The following is a 13,764-nucleotide window of genomic DNA, read 5'->3' as shown; positions in this document are numbered from 1 at the left end:
GTTTATTCTTATTTTTGGCTGCCTTGGGTCTTCATTGCTGCACACAGGCTTTCTCTAGTTGCGGCAAGCAGGGGCTACTCTTCGTTGCAGTGCACGGGCTTCTCATGGCGGTGGCTTCTCTTGTTGCGGAGCATGGGCTCAAGGCACGCAGGCTCAGTAGTTGTGGCGCACGGGCTTAGTTGCTCCACGGCATGTGGGATCTTCCTGGACCAGGGCTCGAACCCATGTCCCCTGCATTGGCAGGCAGATGCTTAACCACTGCACCACCAGGGAAGCCCTTTTCAACTATTTTAACTTCGTATATTTCTATGGCTGTGAGAGTCATTATAAACCTTCACGACTATTCTGGTATTTTCCCTCTGAGCACATGCTAAGCCTGCACACTTCCTCCCTCTTCAACTTAGGTGCAGACGCATGACTTTCTTTGGCCACTGGAATGTGAGCAGGGTGGCACATGTCCATTCTGGGTGAAGTGCTTGTGGTCAGTGCTGGGCACTGCAGTGCACCTTCCCCTGCGGTGGTGATCATGGCAGATCACATTGCATCAGAGCCTCCAGCCTCCTGAATCCCAAGTGGACAGGCAGGGAGCAGCACCCCTAGGAACCAACCGTGGATATGCAGCATGAGCAAGAAAACAAATAAACCTTTGTTATTACAAACGACTAAGGTCTGGAAGTTGTTTGTTTCTGCAGCATAACTTAGCCTGTCCTGACTAATGTGATGGTGGTTATTAAGACTACAATGAAAACCAAAGCATTCCAGGAGGTATTTTTGAGATATGAGTGATGAGACTGTAAGACACTGAGGGAAGGTACTTCAAGGGTGACGCCTTTTTTTGGCCGCCCGGCATGCGGGATCCCAGTTCCCCCACCAGGGATCGAACCTGCGCCCCCTGCAAAGAAGCACGGAGTCTTAACCACTGGACCGCCAGGGAAGTCCCAAGGGTGATGCCTTTTTAAAGTATTTCCTTCCCCACTAATTGGCCCATGTTCTCCCCTCCTTGGCTCTGCCCCTAAATGTAAGAACCTGGTTAACTGGCATTTCAAGGTAAAGGAGGGAGAACTGTCTGGCCCTGCAGGGAAGGGGTGTTGAGAGAGCTGGGGGAGAGGAAGTATTTTATCACTGACATCATTTAGATTGACATTGTTAAACTGCTACCAGAAAGCAGAACAACTTTTAGTCAGTTTAATTCTTTTACTTACAGACAACACACCCTTTAATGTCTGCACTGGGCAGTCACCCTCCACCACCCAATTAGTACATCACCAACCTGGCTTCCCCTCTAGGTACAGGTGGACTGATTCAGTGCGTGCTGGAGAGCTGGGGTCTGAAATTGACAACAACTCACCAATTAACCCTGAACCAGTACCTGCTGCACGAACGCTGTTGCTCCTACCTGGACGGCTGCTCCTGTTTTCTTGAACTGGTAAAGTCCTTCACAGTTCAAGACCAAGTTCACTTGGCACCTCCTGTGTAAATCTGGCTATGATATCCCCGGGGAGATTTCATCTCTACCTCAGCTGTGATCCCGGGACTTATGTTCATACTACAGTTACGAAGTGACAGTTGTTTATATTTACACGTCTTTCTTTGCCCCTAGACAGTGAGTTCTGAGGGGTCAGGTGTGTGTTTATCTCTGGGTCCCCATGCTGAGCACAATGCCTGGCACCAGCTAAGTACTCAATACATTTTCTGTTGACTTTGCAAATATTCCTCTAGTTCCAACTATATGCCAGATATTGGACAAGGCTGTGTGGTTACAAAGACATGCAGGTCATTAGGTGTGAAAGGCACTCTATGACCTACCCCCATCCCTGTTGTGGAAACATCACTCTCTTTCCTTCTTGCCTGGCAAGGATGGAAAGTCGTCCTTTCATTTATAAGCCACAACATACAACAGAATGCCGTCTGCTTTATGGCCTCGATTATCTTCTTTCCTGAAGGTTGTTAAGGGATCATAGAAGGATGCCTGGTAGCCAAAAATCTATTCTGAGTAAAGAAGAACAGGTCATTTCATCTTGGCCATAATGGTTTCTTTCCAGCCACTCGGCTCCCCAAAGGCTGGGCCTCCCCATTTGCTGCGTCAGCATGTACCTTTGCTCCCAACTTGTGACTGTGTCACAAGGAACCACCCAGACATCTCACCAGGCTGGGGACCTTTGATTTTTACTGCTAGTCTGTTGCAATATTTAGCAAGGAGGGGGGGAAATTATCATATTGTGATTCTAATATATTGTACTATTAACTAACATTAGCTACCTTGCATGGATTGCTTAGATATGCCAGACAAGCCTTTGAGCTATGTCCTTTGCATTCATTTGCCCAACTGCTCTTCAAATCAGCTCCACAACATGCATAATTTTATTATTCTCATCTTACAGATAAGGACACTGTGATACACGAAGATTAAGCGATTTGCCCAAGGTCAGACAGCTAGCAAATACTAGATTCGGAACCTGTATCAGATTTGTGTGTCTTCAAAGCCTGGACCCACAGCCCTACATTTGCAGTGATGGCTTGAGCCAGTTCGAACTGGCTCAGAGCTGACTGCGTCATCTTTTCCCAACTCTGCGTTCAGTGACATCATATGGGGAGCTTGAAATCGGCCGTGGTGGGAATATTTACACCGCAGGAATTGGCAATCACTATGAATCTGGTTTCTTTTCTTCTGAAGATACAGTTGGTAAAGATTTACCAGCACATTAGATGTGTGGCTTCCTGGCTGGGAGGAAGAAAGAAAAAAAAAAAAAAGAAGAGGAAGGGAGGAAGAACTTCTGTTTTTCCTGGCTTAATTCTACTGGCCCATTGAACAGAGAGATAATCCTGGAATATAGGAAGCTCAGAAAGCTTAAAAAAGGAGTTGCAAGTCCCTCTAAATTTCATCCATTCTAACACTCCATGACTCCAAAACCTGAGGTTTCTTCCCCCATGCAAACTGAGAACCCATCATGTGCCAGGCCCTGTTCTTGGGGGCCTATATCTAGGGGCTGAAATCGTTACACCAAAGTAGGTTCTCCCAGTTGGAGCAGTGGGACATGCTCCCACATGCTCCCTGGCTGGGGCTCCCAGGCAGTGCCCAGGATGTTTGGACAAGCAGGAGGAGATCTGGGGAGTATTCAGGCCAGGGAAACCTCCTGCCCTTACAGGTATTCTTCTTGGGTAGCTGGTATAGGTGGGGCTCCAGGAACACCTGTGAGGTTGCTTCACTCGCTACACCTCCCAGAGTCTGGGTCAGGCCGCACCTTCTGTCACCAGCCCCACAGGCAGGGACGAGTGGGCTGGGCTCCAGGTAGGGCCCAAGCTGGGGCACGAGCCAGGTAAAGGTGGGAGGAGACCCAGCTTGAAGCTGATCTCTTCTTAGCTAGCTGACAGCCAGCTAATCTATTAAATGTACAGTTCAGAACAGAGAAGGTAGAGTAGTGGTCATGAGAGTAGCCTCTAGAATCAGTCTGTTGGTGTCCAAATCCTGGTTCTACCACTTTTTGCCTTGGGGTATTTGGGTAAGTGGATTCACCTCTCCTGGGCCTCAGCTGTCTAACCTGTAAAGCATACACGAGGGTGCTTCTGTCTGCTCACACTTGTGCAATTCTATGTGCCAGCCATTTGCATTATTTTAACTCACTGAACTCTCACAGCAATCCAATCTTATTCTCATTATGCCCATTTTTCAGATAGGAAGACTGAAGCACGGAGAGGTTAAGCCACTTGCCCTAGGTCACACAGCTTGAAGTAACAGAGCAAGGATCCAAACCCAGGCCGTCTGGCTCCAGACTCCATGTACATAACCCACACTCTACTGCTCATCTTGATAATAAAAGACAGTAACTGTGTCTACCTCATAAAGGTATCATGAGGATTAAGAGAATTAACATATGTACAGTACCGAGAAAAGCACCTGGCCTTTACTCCTTCCTTTTTCAGTGAGAACAGACAGCTAGACAATTCCCTGGCCTGATTTGTTTATTTATGAGCAAATATACTGAGGGCCTATCTTGCTACTTTTTTTTTTTTTTTTTTTTGGCTGCACCAAAAAATCTTAGTTCCGTGACCAGGGATTGACCCCCATGCCCGCTGCGGTGCAAGCATGGAGTCTTAACCACTAGACCACCAGGGAAGTCCCCAGAGGGCTTATCTTGTTCAGGGCCCTGAGATGGGCACTGAGGACACCAAAATGCAGAAGACAGAATCTGGAGCTCATGGTCCAGGTGAGGACACCTGCTCTTTGCTGCAGATAAAGGCGTTATCTCAATCATCCAAGGCCGAAAACACACTTGTCCTTTGTTTCAGGAGATGTTCTATCTTCCAAGTCTGTTTGCTTTAGAAACATCCTTGGGAAGATAGTCCAGAATAAAAGCAGTCAGTGCCTCTGCTTGCAAGATATACAGAAACGTGAGAGACCCTTCCAGAAATGTCTTCCAACAAACCTACAAGTTGCAATCCTTGTCACATCACTGGGCAACACTTTAGAAGAAAATGTTTTCATGTCTTTCATTGTTGTTTTCTTGTTACTTTGTGGTTGTTGTTGGCACTCCCCGTGTTACGTTGTTTAACATTATTTCATATAAAATTAATATTATTTTAATATAATAATAATTAATATTAGCAATATTGAACTTTGAACAATATACCAACTGCAAAGTTAGTGAGCCACTGCTGTCCTTATTGGGATTAATCACTCTAAAGCTACGGCAAAGAAGTGTTGAAACAGGGAGAAGCTGAAATAAATTCCTGGCTGATGCATTTTAAAACTGATAAACCTTAAAGGATACAGTCAGTATCAGAAACAAATCTGCAAGACAAGCTAAACAGTGTGGGTTTTCATCTTATACATGCACAGATTGGTTTTCAGCCAAAGACAAGGGAACTCCTAGGCAGACTTCGGGAACTCCTTTTTTGCATAGGCTCCTCCTCTCCAGAAACCTGTTGCACAAATTCTAGCTGACTTAGCATTCTCAAACTCCAACCTCAGGCTTCTCAACTCAGCAAGACTACCATCCTCTCTCTGGGTTCTCTTTTCCCAGACTGTGTCCTGGAAACTGACTCCGGCCCGTTATCTGGACCAATCATTGGGCTCACCTCTTTTGTTTTCTGTCTCTCAGAGATCACACTCCTGTACTGCCTAAATAGAATGTCTGAAAACAGTTGTTTTATATGTTTTGTCTTATTTTCTAGTTGTTTACATTGGAGGACAATTCCTATAAAAGTGAATCCTTCATGATTTTTTTTTCTTTTTTGCTCTATAAATACTTACTGGGGGAAGGGTGGGGGAATCCTTCATGATTTGAAAGAAAATTTTAACCTACACATTGTTGAATAAATGATTGAATGAATAAGTGGCTATGACTTCATCATTATTCATCACTGAAGTAATCAATGTGGCAAGAAACATGCAAAACATTGATTGGATAGATTCAACTCCACTAAACCTCACCTAAAACACATTAGCTGAGAGTGAGGGAGCCAGAATTTCCCACAGGAAAATTCTGATATAATTCCCAGGAGAAGGGTGAAGGGATATGGAGAACAAAAACAGCATATTCATTATAGCTATCTAGTCCACATCTCTGAAACAACACAATGATCACACACAATCTTCTTGGATTCCTGCAGTGACGGGGAACTCAGCACCTACATGTCAACCCATTCCTTCTATGGTCAATCTTAATCCGTTAAAAGTTTTTCCTTATGTTGAACAAGAATCTGCTTCTTCCTCATATCTTCCTTTTATTATTTCTAATCTTGCCATATTGAGCTACAAAAACAAGTCAATCTCCTTTCCACATAATAGTTCTTTAAATATTTGGATCCTGGGCTTCCCTGGTGGCGCAGTAGTTGAGAGTTCGCCTGCCGATGCAGGGGACACGGGTTTGTGCCCCGGTCTGGGAAGACCCCACATGCCGTGGAGCGGCTGGGCCCATGAGCCATGGCCGCTGAGCCTGCGCGTCCGGAGCCTGTGCTCCGCAACGGGAGAGGCCACAGCAGTGAGAGGCCCGTGTACCGCAAAAAAAAAAAAAAAAAAAATTGGATCCTTTAGTACAATAGATAATGGTTTGTAGGAATGAAATTAAATTATCCTAAAACACTGTAGTGGAGTTTGCAGATCAACTATTTGAGAGCATTGTTCGGTTATTTCAATGTTGGGTGGATATAACTGGCTACTTTAACGAATTCACTATTCAAATAAGAACCTGTTGGTTATGAACATAGGCTTTGAACTTGGATTTGAATGCTGGTTCTGCCATTTACAGGCTGTGGGGTATTGGAAATTTTACTACGATCTTAGTTTCTTCATTTGCATAACAGAAATAATAATGGCTTCCTACTTATGAGGATTCAATAAGATAATATTTGTAAGGTGCATATATTAGAGCCTATTAAACAGTAACTTATTTATGAAATTGTAACTGTTATAACAGTTCGTCAAGAAAATTAATCAATCAATTCCGCACAGGCCCTATGCCAGGAACTGGAATAAAGGATGAATAGGATGTCTTATTGCCCTCTAAGACAACCAACATTAATATGTGTTAAACATGAGACTAGCAATAAAACCCCCATGCTAAGGAAGCAGACACAAGAACACTTTTACAGAGGAAGTGGCTTTGGAGCTGGGCCTTGCAGAATCAGTAGTTTCCTAATCCGGGATGGGAGAGTAGCAGGGGTGGGAGAGAAAGCACATTAGAGGCAGAATTAGAACAGCAAACTCACAGAGCTGCTATAACCATCTAAAGACATAGCCTCCAAATTCTCTGCCACACCTTCCAGCTGCCCCAGAATCGGCGTTCCGTGACAGCTGGATCAGTAGAATATGTGGACATGAAACTGAGCTGTTTCCCAGCCTAGGACTTAAGAAGCCCAGGCTTTTACGTCCTGTGTCTTTGAACACTCAGTCTTGGAACCCGCCAGGCATGCTATGAAGAAACCGAGCAACCACAGGGAGAAGCCATTTATGGGTATTCCTACTGCCAGCCCCAGCTGAGGTCTCAGCCACCAGCCAGCACCAACTGCCAACCATGGGAGCAAACCGATCCTGTAAGCAGATCCTCCAGCGGAACCTCCCAGTAGAGGCTTCATGGCCCAAGGATGAGCCTTCCCTGCTGAGCCCTGCCCAAATGGCGGTGCATGAGCTAAATAAATGATGGTTGCTGTCTTAAGCCGTGAAGTTTTGCAACAGTTTGCAAACCAGAACCATTGAGAAAGTTGGCAGAATGTTTAGAGACGGGTAGATACTCTGATTTGGGAAAGAGCGTAAGACGCAAAACAGAGTGGTGGAAGAGGCTCTGGAGATAATCCATGTGGAATTAGATGAGGATTTCCTGCAGGTCAGAAGCTTGGGGACACTCAGTCAGGAAGACCAAGTGTGAAGCAGCAACTCCAGACAACCTCTAGTGCAGTATTGCCTAGGTGATAATTCCTGAAGAAAATATTCTATGGTCACATAAGTTCCACAGCCACAAACAAAATTCATGAACATATTAAAGTCTCTTTCCACATATATTTTTCCACCCACATATGCTTTTGTTTCTGTGCAAGCCTTTTAATATACTGTAGTAGCTGTGTTCTGTGGGACCCACTTTGAGAAGCTCTGCTCTGGTCCTTCTATCTAAGTGGATGGAAGACTTCATAATTCATCTCATCTTCACTACTTTGGAGAGGTCCTAATTGCCCCAAAGGGTTAATGTACAGCCCACCAAAAATTCCCCCTCCTGGCATAACTGCTGCCTTGGGAGAATCTGATTCAGAGACACCAGGCACAGTCATCAGAGGAACTCAGCAGAAAAGAGGACTTAGTTTTCCAAGAACCAAATCAACGCCAGCAACACTTCGACTTCAAAACTTGCACAGCCTTCATGAAGACTTGTCAGGCACAATGTGTTTACTGCCTGGTGTGTCCCAGGCTAAACAATCCCTAGAAATACATGTGCTTCGCCTGTTTTCCTTCCTGGGGCCAGGTGGGTATTCCAAACTGTAGCAGACCTCTACTAATTTCTTGGAGGTTCTGAACATATAAAACCACGCTTGCAACCTCAGCAAAGGTCAGCCTTGGTGGACACACTGTGGGGGATCGAGGGGGCAGTCACACGTGGTTTCCATTCATTCAAGAAATTGTCACGGAGCACTGGGCTAGCACAGAGAACACAGCAGGAAACAAGACAGACGTGGATCCCTGACCTGATGGGGCTTAGAGTCTAGGGGTGAGGATGGGCAAAATCAAAGAAGAAACAAACACACGTGATAATTACAGACAGTGGCAAGTGCCCCAAAGGAAATCGACAAGGTGCCAAAATGGAGATAATGGAGCAACAAGGGTCTATTTTAGAGCCAGTGGTCAGGGAAGATGAATCTGAGGGGGTGATAGTTGAAGATCAGGACAGGAAAGAGCATTCAGGTAGCGGCAGCTTTGGCATCTAAAGATCTGTTGACTCAGCTGTACACATCTCACAAGTTCCTACTGAAGGCCCACGTGGATCAATGTCCATGATAGGGAACTAGCAGCCAATTTTTAGGACCATATTTCCATTTCTACTGCAATGTGGTCAGAGGTTGGATTCCCCCGAAGCAGACCCCGATGCAAAGATTCATTTGAAAGTGGTTTATTAAGAAGTATTTCCGGGAAATAAACAATAGGGTCTTAGACATGTGGAAAGGGAAGAAAAGGCAGCTAAGCAAGGACTCAACATCAAGCAACGAGAGGAACTAGGGGTCAATCCCAAAGGGGAGCTTTGGAGACAGCGTAGGTCACACCTGAGTCGTCCCAATCAGAGCACAAGGGAGCTGGATTATTTACCCTCCTGCATTCTTCAGCACACTGGTCAAAGCTGCCCCCTGGACAATATATATTCCCGGGCACTTCTGGTCTTGGCAGGGCACAGGTCAAGCAGGCTCCAGCAGCCTGAAGCCACATTGCTGACAAAAGGCCACAGGAGCTGGCTGATGGAACCAACATTACCCCAGGCTTCAGTGTGTCACAGGTACCGTCTGCTACCAGTATATTTATCTATTTGTTTCCGCTGAGCTCTCCAGCGTTTATTGCAGTCATTAATACCTGTTAGGAGGTAATCAATACCTGGTTGAAAGTCTAGGTATTGCATTCCTAACCTCAGTCAATACTGTTTCAGAATTACAGTCATGACAAAAGCATGGAGCATTCTTAGCTTAGACTAAGAAATGATCACCCTCACCTGGCTCTTTGGTGGGTCTAATGGCAGACTCTGGGAGGGCTCACGCCAAGGAGTACTTCCCAGAACTTCTGCTGCCAGTGTCCTTGTCCTCACGATGAGCCACAGCCAACCCCTGCCTCTGCAGGAGACCCTCCAACACTAGCAGGTATTCTTGAGTTTTGTCGTGGCATGCAATTCTTTGGGAACCATTTGGCCTTTCAAGAACTTTTAGTATAGAAGAAGAACTACAATCTTGCAGCCTGTGGAACAAAAACCACATTCACAGAAAGATAGACAAGATGAAAAGGCAGAGGTCTATATACCAGATGAAGGAACAAGATAAAACCCCAGAAAAACAACTAAATGAAATGGAGATAGGCAATCTTCCAGAAAAAGAATTCAGAATAATGATAGTGAAGATGATCCAGGACCTCGGAAAAAGAATGGAGGCAAAGATCGAGAAGATGCAAGAAATGTTTAACAAAGACCTAGAAGAATTACAGAACAAACAAACAGAGATGAACAATACAATAACTGAAATGAAAACTACACTAGAAGGAATCAATAGCAGAATAACTGAGGCAGAAGAACGGATAAGTGACCTGGAAGACAGAATGGTGGAATTCACTGCTGCGGAACAGAATAAAGAAAAAAGAATGAAAAGAAATGAAGACAGCCTAAGAGACCTCTGGGACAACATTAAACACAATGATATTTGCATTATAGGGGTCCCAGAAGGAGAAGAGAGAGAGAAAGGACCCGAGAAAATATTTGAAGAGATTATAGTTGAAAACTTCCCTAACATGGGAAAGGAAATAGCCACCCAAGTCCAGGAAGCGCAGAGAGTCCCATACAGGATAAACCCAAGGAGAAACATGCCGAGACACAAAGTAATCAAATTGGCAAAAATTAAAGACAAAGAAAAATTATTGAAAGCAGCAAGGGAAAAATGACAAATAACATACAAGGGAACTCCCATAAGGTTAACAGCTGATTTCTCAGCAGAAACTATACAAGCCAGAAGGGAGTGGCATGATATACTTAGAGTGATGACAGGGGAAGAACCTACAACCAAGATTACTCTACCCAGCAAGGATCTCATTCAGATTCGCTGGAGAAATCAAAAGCTTTACAGATAAGCAAAAGCTAAGAGAATTCAGCACCACCAAACTGGCTCTAAAATAAATACTAAAGGAACTACTCTAAGTGGGAAACACAAGAGAAGAAAAGGACCAACAAAAACAAACCCCAAACAATTAAGAAAATGGTCATAGGAACATACATATCAATAATTACCTTAAACGTGAATGGATTAAATGCTCCAACCAAAAGACACAGGCTTGCTGAATGGATACAAAAACAAGACCCATATATATGCTGTCTACAAAAGACCGCACTTCAGACCTAGGGACACATACAGAATGAAAGTGAGGGGATGGAAAAAGATATTCCATGCAAATGGAAATCAAAAGAAAGCTGGAGTAGCAATACTCATATCAGATAATATGGACCTTAAAATAAAGAATGTTACAAGAGACAAGAAAAGATACTATGTAAAGTTCAAGGGATCAATCCAAGAAGAAGATATAATAATTATAAATATATATGCAACCAACATAGGAGCACCTCAATACATAAGGCAACTGCTAACAGCTCTAAAAGAGAAAATCGACAGTAACACAGTAATAGTGGGGGACTTTAACACCTCACTTACACCAATGGACACATCATCCAAACAGAAAATTAATACGGAAACACAAGCTTTAAATGACACAACAGACCAGATAGATTTAATTGATATTTATAGGACATTCCATCCCAAAGCAGCAGATTACACTTTCTTCTCAAGTGCGCTCGGAACATTCTCCAGGATAGATCACATCGTGGGTCACAAACCAAGCCTCAGTAAATTTAAGAAAATTGAAATCATATCAAGCATCTTTTCTGACCACAACGCTATGAGATTAGAAATCAATTACAGGGGAAAAAATGTAAAGAACACAAACACATGGAGGCTAAACAATACGTTACTAAATAACCAAGAGACCACTGAAGAAGTCAAAGAGGAAATCAAAAAATACCTAGAGACAAATGACAATGAAAACATGATGATCCAAAACCTATGGGACACAGCAAAAGCAGTTCTAAGAGGGAAGTTTATAGCTATACAAGCCTACCTCAAGAAACAAGAAAAATCTCAAATAAACAATCTAACGTTACACCTAAAGGAACTAGAGAAAGAAGAACAAACAAAAGCCAAAGTTAGCAGAAGGAAAGAAATCATAAATATCAGAGCAGAAATAAATGAAATAGAAACAAAGAAGACAATAGCAAAGGTCAATAAAACTAAAAGCTGGCTCTTTGAGAAGATAAACAAAATTGATAAACCATTAGCCAGACTCATCAAGAAAAAGAGGGAGAGGACTCAAATCAATAAAATTAGAAATGAAAAAGGAGACGTTACAACAGACACCACAGAAATACAAAGCATCCTAAGAGACTACTACAAGCAACTCTATGCCAATAAAACGGACAACCTGGAAGGAATGGACAAATTCTTAGAAAGGTATAACCTTCCAAGACTGAACCAGGAAGAAACAGAAAATATGAACAGACCAATCACAAGTCATGAAATTGAAACTGTGATTAAAAATCTTCCAACCAACAAAAGTCCAGGCCCAGATGGCTTCACAGGTGAATTCTATCAAACATTTAGAGAAGCGCTAACACCCATCCTTCTCAAACTCTTCCAAAACATTGCAGAGGAAGGAAAACTCCCAAACTCATTCCATGAGGTCACCATCAACCTGATACCAAAACCAGACAAAGATACTACAAAAAAAGAAAATTACAGACCAATATCACTGATGAATATAGATGCAAAAATCCTCAACAAAATACTAGCATACAGAATCTAACAACACATTAAAAGGATCATACACCATGATCAAGTGGGATTTATCCCCGGGATGCAAGGATTCTTTAATATATGCAAATCAATGAATGTGATACACCATATTAACAAATTGAAGAAGAAAAACCATATGATCATCTCAATAGATGCAGAAAAAGCTTTTGACAAAATTCAACACCCATTTATGATAAAAACTCTCCAGAAAGTGGGCACAGAGGGTACCTACTTCAACATAATAAAGGACATATACAGCAAACCCACAGCAAACATCATTCTCAATGGTGAAAAACTGAAAGCGTTTCCTTTAAGATCAGGAACAAGACAAGGATGATGTCCACTTTCACCACTATTATTCAACATAGCTTTGGAAGTCCTAGCCACGGCAATCAGAGAAGAAAAAGAAATAAAAGGAATACAAATTGGAAAAGAAGAAGCAAAACTGTCACTGTTTTCAGATGACATGATACTATACATAAAGAATCCTAAAGATGCCACTAGAAAACCACTAGAGCTAATCAATGAATTTGGTAAAGTTGCAGGATACAAAATTAATGCACAGAAATCTCTTGCATTCCCATACACTAATACGAAAAATCTGAAAGAGAAATTAAGGAAACACTCCCATTTACCATTGCAACAAAAAGAATAAAATACCTAGGGATAACCTACCTAGGGAGACAAAAGACCTATATGCAGAAAACTATAAGACGCTGATGAAAGAAATTAAAGATGATACCAACAGATGGAGAGATATACCATGTTCTTGGATTGGAAGAATCAATATTGTGAAAATGACTATACTACCCAAAGCAATCTACAGATTCAATGCAACCCCTATCAAATTACCAATGGCATTTTTTACAGAACTAGAACAAAAAAATCTAAAATTTGTACGGAGACACAAAAGACTCCGAATAGCCAATGAAGTCTAGAGGGAAAAAAACGGAGCTGGAGGAATCAGACTCCCTGACTTCAGACTGTACTACAAAGCTACAGTAATCAGGACAATATGGTACTGGCACAAAAACAGAAATATAGATCAATGGAACAGGATAGAAAGCCCAGAGATAAACCCACGCACCTATGGTCAACTAATCTATGACAAAGGAGGCAAGGATATACAATGGAGAAAAGACAGTCTCTTCAATAAGTGGTGCTGGGAAAACTGGACAGCTACATGTAAACGAATGAAATTAGAACACTCCCTAACACCATACACAAAAATAAACTCCAAATGGATTAGAGACCTAAATGTAAGACCGGACACTATAAAACTCTTAGAGGAAAACATAGGAAGAACCCTCTTTGACATAAATCACAGCAAGATCTTTTTTGATCCACCTCCTAGAGTAATGGAAATAAAAACAAAAATAAACAAATGGGACCTAATGAAACTTAAAAGCTTTTGCAAAGCAAAGGAAACCATAAACAAGACGAAAAGACAACCCTCAGAATGGGAGAAAATACGTGCAAATGAATCATCGGACAAAGGATTAATCTCCAAAATATATAAACAGCTCATGCAGCTGAATATTAAAAAAACAAACAACCCAATCCAAAAATGGGCAGAAGACCTAAATAGACATTTCTCCAAAGAAAACATACAGATTGCCAACAAGCACATGAAAAGCTGCTCAACATCACTAATTATTAGAGAAATGCAAATCAAAACTACAATGAGGCATCACC

At 42.6% G+C, this 13,764-nt stretch overlaps 1 long non-coding RNA gene across 1 annotated transcript in view; it reads right to left on the bottom strand.

Moving 5' to 3' along the window:
- Positions 1–504: 504 nt before the first annotated feature.
- LOC132507839 (uncharacterized) overlaps positions 505–13,764 on the bottom strand; it is a 94,437-nt gene continuing 81,177 nt past the window's right edge. Inside the window, exon 3 of the long non-coding RNA XR_009536329.1 lies at positions 505–596. This is a non-coding gene — a long non-coding RNA (uncharacterized LOC132507839). The remainder of the gene's footprint in view (positions 597–13,764) is intronic.

Source organism: Lagenorhynchus albirostris, chromosome 17, assembly GCF_949774975.1.
Source record: "Lagenorhynchus albirostris chromosome 17, mLagAlb1.1, whole genome shotgun sequence".
In the NCBI taxonomy this organism is placed as follows: domain Eukaryota; kingdom Metazoa; phylum Chordata; class Mammalia; order Artiodactyla; family Delphinidae; genus Lagenorhynchus; species Lagenorhynchus albirostris.
Note: the sequence above shows the minus strand (reverse complement) of the source record. Positions and strands in the feature narration are given on the sequence as shown.